We start from the raw sequence: 6,000 nt of genomic DNA on the forward strand, positions 1-6,000 counted from the left end.
TACTCATGTTTCTGGGTTTATATTATTATTTACTAGATAATGCCATAACTTCTTGTTATAACTTTGAAGAAAAAGAAATCTGCCATTTAATTATTTCTTTGGGAGTTCCAACATTTCTTCATTCTTTTCATGCGGGTAGGACACTACATTCGCATTCTCAATCCACATAGTTAGTCCAGTATCGACTTGCTGTCTTAGCCTCCTAGAACCAAAAAAGGGAAAAACTACATATAAACTCTGAAGGCAAAGAGCCGTGGGGCTGTGCCCTCCCCTCTACTATAACTGCAATTCTTGGCTATTTGCTCTTCTTCACCAAGGAACTGGGGGGAAGTTCATGCCCCTTCACCCTCCTCCTGCCGTCCTCGTGGGAACGTCCATATCCTCCGGCTGCTCACCCGTCTAACTCCCTGACACCGCAGTGACCTTCACCCCCACTCCATATCGTCCGGCTGCTCACCCATCTAACTCCCTAAGACCACAGTGACCTTCACCCCCACTCCATATCTTCTGGCTGCTCACCCGTCTAACTCCCTGACACCTCGGTGACCTTCACCCCCACTCCATATCTTCTGGCTGCTCACCCATCTAACTCCCTGACACCTCGGTGACCTTCACCCCCACTCCACATCCTCTGGCTGCTCACCCATCTAAGTCCTGACACCGCAGTGACCTTCACCCCACGCCATATCTTCTGGCTGCTCACCCGTCTATCTCCTGACACTGCGGTGACCTTCACCCCACTCCACGAGGGCGGGCACTCACGCTCCTGCCTTCAGGCACCGCCCGGAGCCGCTCCGACTCTAATCTTCAGCCCAGCATCCTGCTCTGACCCCCACCTCCCACCTCGGGCATCTCCTGCTTTCACTCCCACTTTAACTTGTTCTTCGGTCTCCTGGGAACTACACCCGCTAGCTTTCCAGGCAGAGAGAAGGCAGGAGCCAACCAGAACACGGGACATCTGACTTGCTTGTTCCAGGGTCAGCGGTGCTGTGGCCGTGCCTGGAGAGGCAGGCTTACGCCTCGGTTGTTCTGGAAGGTTACTCCTGGAGGAAAGAGATTGTATTTACCAACAGTGAATCTTCTGAAAAAGAAATCAATCCCATTTACAATAACATCAAAGACAATTAAATACTTGGGAACGAATTTGACCAAAAAGATGAAAGCTATCTACTCTGAAAATGTAAGACTTTGATGAAAGAAAGCTAAGAAAATACAAATAAATGCAAAGCTATCCCATGTCCATGGACTGAAAGAATTAATATTATTAAAATGTCAATGTTACCAAAAGTCATCTAGATTCAACACAAGCCTTATCTCAGGAATTCCCAGGCCCCGCTTCCAGAATCCTGACTTTCCCAATCTCTCCATAAGGCCCAGCTCCGAGTTATGGTGGCTTCTTTCAGAGCAAGGGGCCTTAACGAAAACAAGAACTCTGTCCATTTCTCTCCAAAAAGACAAGAGGAGTTGACCCGCTAGCAAGGTAGTGAGAAACGGAAGCCCAGTGTCTCGTCTTGGCTTTCCCGTGTCTGCCGCATGAAGCTGGGCTCGTGCCAAAAGCATCTTTCTCGCAGACACAATCAGACAAGACCAGCAGACACGCTGCAGCTGAGCTTCTCCTCATCAGAGGCCACCTCACCAATGCGGCTCCAGCTGGAAACCCAGACCTCCCCTTCACTATTTATGAGGCTGCCCTCATCGCTAAGCGGGTAAAGAATCCACCCGCAGGGCAGGAGACCTGGGTTCAATCCCCAGGTTGGGAAGATCCCCTGGAGAAGGGAAAGGCTACCCACTCCAGTATTCTGGCCTGGAGAGTTCCATGGACTGTACAGTCCATGGGGTCCCAAAGAGTTGGACACGACTGAGCGATGTTCATTTTCACTTTGGGAAAGGTCATACCTGGCATAGAGGGATTCCATCGTCCACTAGACATGCATCATCATCTCAGTGGACGCAACCCACGGGTACAAAGTCCTGGACAGTCAGGAGCTTATACCACGAGCAGGCGCTACGCACGCACCTTCCCTGCACTGCCGAGTCCATCTCACAGCAACCCTGGAGCAGGTCCCCTCGTACCCGTGGCACAGAACAAGGACATCACGGGTGGGCCTCACTGAGACCACGTGGGGAGACAGGGTCAGGCAGGACCGGAGCCAGGCATGCCCCGCCTCCCAGTGAGAAGTGGGGGGCACGGGCATTGCACTGCCTTTATAGGTGGAAAGCCGAACGAGGAGGAGCTCACCTATTCATTCATTCGGGACAAGTCACAGATCCCCTCTGCGGGCCAGTCACTGTCCCTGGAGTAGGAGACTCTGCAGTGACCAAGACCGCTCTTGCCCACATGGGGGAGGGTGGGGGGAGAGAGGAGGGTGTAGATCATAAGCCATTATCCCTCCCACCACGGTGATGAGAGGAGGAAAACACCAGATGGGAAGGATGGGGGAGGAAGGGGCCCAGTGCGGGCCCTGCTCCCCACTCCGGCATTCTAGAAGGCTTCCTGGAGGAGGTGATATTTGGGTTGAGATCTAAAGTGGGGCCACAGTCTGCAATCTTTCAAGTCTCTTTCCTCTCCCCCTGCCAAATTCTTCTCAAAAACAGCAGAGGTTCTGAAGAATGGATAAAGATGTGGCACATACAGAGAATGGAATATCACTCAACTACTAAAAAGAATGAAATAATGCCATTGGCAACAACACGGATGGGTTTGGAAACTGTTATGCTGAGTGAAGTAAGTCAGACAAGGAAGAAGGAATATCATATGACATCCCTTATACGTCAAACCTAAAAAGAAATGACATAAATGAACTCCTTCACAAAACAGACGCAGACTCACAGACTAAAGAGAATGAACTTAGAGTTGCCAGGGGGAAGGATGGGAGAAGAGGCAGTGAGTTTGGGATGGACATGTGCACACTGCTATGTTTATAACGGATAACCAACAAGGACCTCCTGTCCAGCACAGGGAACTCTGTTCAATGTTACTGGCGGCCTTGATGGTGGGGGGGGGGGGTTTGGGGGAGAACGGATACATGTATAATAGATGTATGGATGGATCCTTTTGCTATTAACCTGAAACTATCACGACATGGTTAATCAGCCATACTCCAATACAAAATAAAAAGTTGTTTTTTTTTTAAATAGCAGGGGTTGTTCTGTTTATTTATTTTTTTCTTTGAGTATTTCTCACTTCCAGCGTTTTTCTAGACCACTCACATGCCACCCAGAGCTGCTGTGTGTCTTCTTGCCTTCTCACTGGAATCTTCCTTCCTGCTGGCCAGGCTGTCACGTCCCAGGAAGACTAGAGGAGGCCGGGCTTCGTGCTGATGACCAGCGGCCCGGCGGGCACCCTCCGGCCGCCTCTCCAGAGACCGCACCCGGAGCTGCCCGTGTCCACTGGGGAACGCGGGGTCCCACTTCGGGAAGCAAGTGTCATTTTTGTGGTTATGGTTTTCATTTCATTCAAAATGTGACAAATAACTTTTAAAACAGATCTTGGTACAGTTGGACTAGCAATAAAATGTGTATTCAGATTTTCATTATATGCTATTTGATATTTTGGAAGATAATACCTTATTGCTATTAATAAATAATGATTATAAATACCACTGAAGTCCCCGAGTTCATCTCGTCTATGATCACTCGCCGAGGGGTGGGGAGCTTTGCTGGGTCATGAGAGTGGAAGGAGAAGAGAGGCAGAAAACTCAAGAACACAGAAAGGCAGATGGAGTTCTGGCTCTGCATCGGTTCTAAATTTGAGTCAAGGTTAGATCTGTGTCTCTAAAACCAGAACTAACGCCTCTGTCCTCTGGTCACATCAAGACCCAGAATGCAGATGGACGTGCCTTCATCCTAGGGTGTAAACGGTGGCTGCTGCTTCCAGGCAGCCCTCCTGGATGCGTCAGGACTTGCACCGCACAGTCTCTGACCTGCAGCAGTGGGTGGGGCAGGGGTGTACTGCCCACCCACCCCACCCAGATAGGGGACAGAGCCTCCCTGCGCGCCTCCCAGACCGAGCTGACACTGACCAGACCGCCGGCTCTGCCGTCCGCGCCCAGGTCTGCACACCGGCGGCTGGCCTCCAGCAGACTGCTCGGGGTCGCACCAAACAGGGAAAAGCAAACACAGAAGGAGCTGTCAGGCTCCTCGCCTTGAGCACACAGCGCCCGTTGTCAGCACGCCTCGAGGCCTTTCCTGGCTGGAAGCCGAGCGCGCACTCCTCGTGGAAAAACCAACAGTAAACCAGGGGGGAGACAGCGTCCCCGACCCCGTGCAGCGTACACGGATTCTGTGTGAAGCATATTGAATCCGCATCGTTAGAGCCCATTTTCCTCCTCCTCCTCCAGAGCGTCAGTAATAAAACCTGGCACAAACTGCGCCTCAACGCAGAAAGTTAGGGGCTGCAGGAACGCGCGTGGCTGGAGGCGGCCTCCCTGATGCGGGTGAGGATGTGGTCCCCCGACCTGTCCCCCCAGCCCGGGTGGGCGGCCCGCTGCTGTGGCCCTGGGAGTCCCCCCTGAGCCCGCTCTCTGACCTGCAGACCTGATGACTCAGAGGCCCGCGAGGGACAAGGGACCCATGTGGCCAGTGTCCAGACCCCAGCTGGCCCCACCAGCTGCTGCCTCTCTGCCGATGCTGACAGGGGCAGCCTTTGTCACCAGGCCATGTCCCGTCTGCCTCTCATCTGCATCCTGGAGAGCCTGGGAAGATGGGGCCAGAGGCCAGGAGACCATGGTCTTGTGGGGAATTCACTTCAGGGTGCTGGGACCAGAGGGTTATGCTTGGGGCCCGTTTCGGACCCCACGGGGACAGTGACAAGGACGTGTCCCATCTCAGTGGCTGTCGACAGCGCCCCCGCCCTCTCCCCTGGTTCTCCCCCAGGGCTTCATCCTCCCTTCCCGGAGAGGTCAGAACAGCTGAAGCAACGTACAGGCGACCCCCTGCCCCAAGGGCGAGCTCCGGGGGGTGGGCGCCAGCGGCGGGGTGCAAGAGGGGCTCCCTGGCACTGGTGCCCGGATGCTGGGACAGGACAGGTGTCTGAAAGCCCGGCCTGCCGTTTGTCTTCTGTACACACAACACCGCAAACACCCAGGAAGAAACAAACACAGCCTTTCTCCCTCCTGGGGAGCAGCTGCTTGACAAATTGCTTTCCTCGAGAAAGTGCTCAGGCCTGTGGGAGGACACAGGATAATTAGAAGACACGGTGCCTGCCTTTGAGGTCCTTACAGAGCTCACACAGCTGAAGAATGCAACTGGCGGAAGGGTGGTTTCAGCCCTGGCTTAGGCGGGGACCTGGGAGTGGAGGGAAGGCATCCTGGAGGGCTTCCTGGAAGTGGTGATTTGTGGACAAGAAGGGGAAGTGAAGGGGACAGGTCGACCCCGTCTCAGAGAGAGGAATTCTCCTGATGTCCGAAGTAGGTGGGAAAGGAAGCTAGCAAATGTTTTAGCCGGACGCACGGCAAAACGCTGCTTGGGGTGCTTGGATACCCTCTGCAGATCCAGGGTGAGGTGGGAGCAACTTCTTGCGCTGAGCCTGGTCTGGGGCAGAGCAGGGCAGCCTCGGCTCCCCCCAGCTGGAGCTGAGACCATGGGTCCAGGACCCCTCCCCTGGGCTGGGCACGCAGGCTCACGCGACTCCTAGGGTTTTACAGTCTCGCTTTCCAGATGCTCCGTGGGGATGTCGCCAAGCCTGTCACCCTTGCGGCCCAGAAGCGGTAGGCCCTGAAGAGCAGCCAAGAGCTTCCGGAGGGTGTCAGCTCCGGCCTGGGTGTCAGGGCGCAGAAGTGAGCCATCCTGCTGACCTCGGCTCTGAGCTTGGCTACAAACTCGTCAACTTAGCAAAGACCTTTTTTCCCACCAAATGGGTGGTCCTTAGTCATCGGTGTTTCTAAGAATCCAAAATCGTTATGTCTGCGTGTGCACAACATGAGAAAATGTGAGCAAAATAAAGCAACGAGGCAAGTGAGGGGTTTTGAGAACTTAGCCCGCCATCTTCTTCAATTTAAA

Source organism: Cervus canadensis, chromosome 33, assembly GCF_019320065.1.
Source record: "Cervus canadensis isolate Bull #8, Minnesota chromosome 33, ASM1932006v1, whole genome shotgun sequence".
NCBI classification, from domain to species: Eukaryota; Metazoa; Chordata; class Mammalia; order Artiodactyla; family Cervidae; genus Cervus; species Cervus canadensis.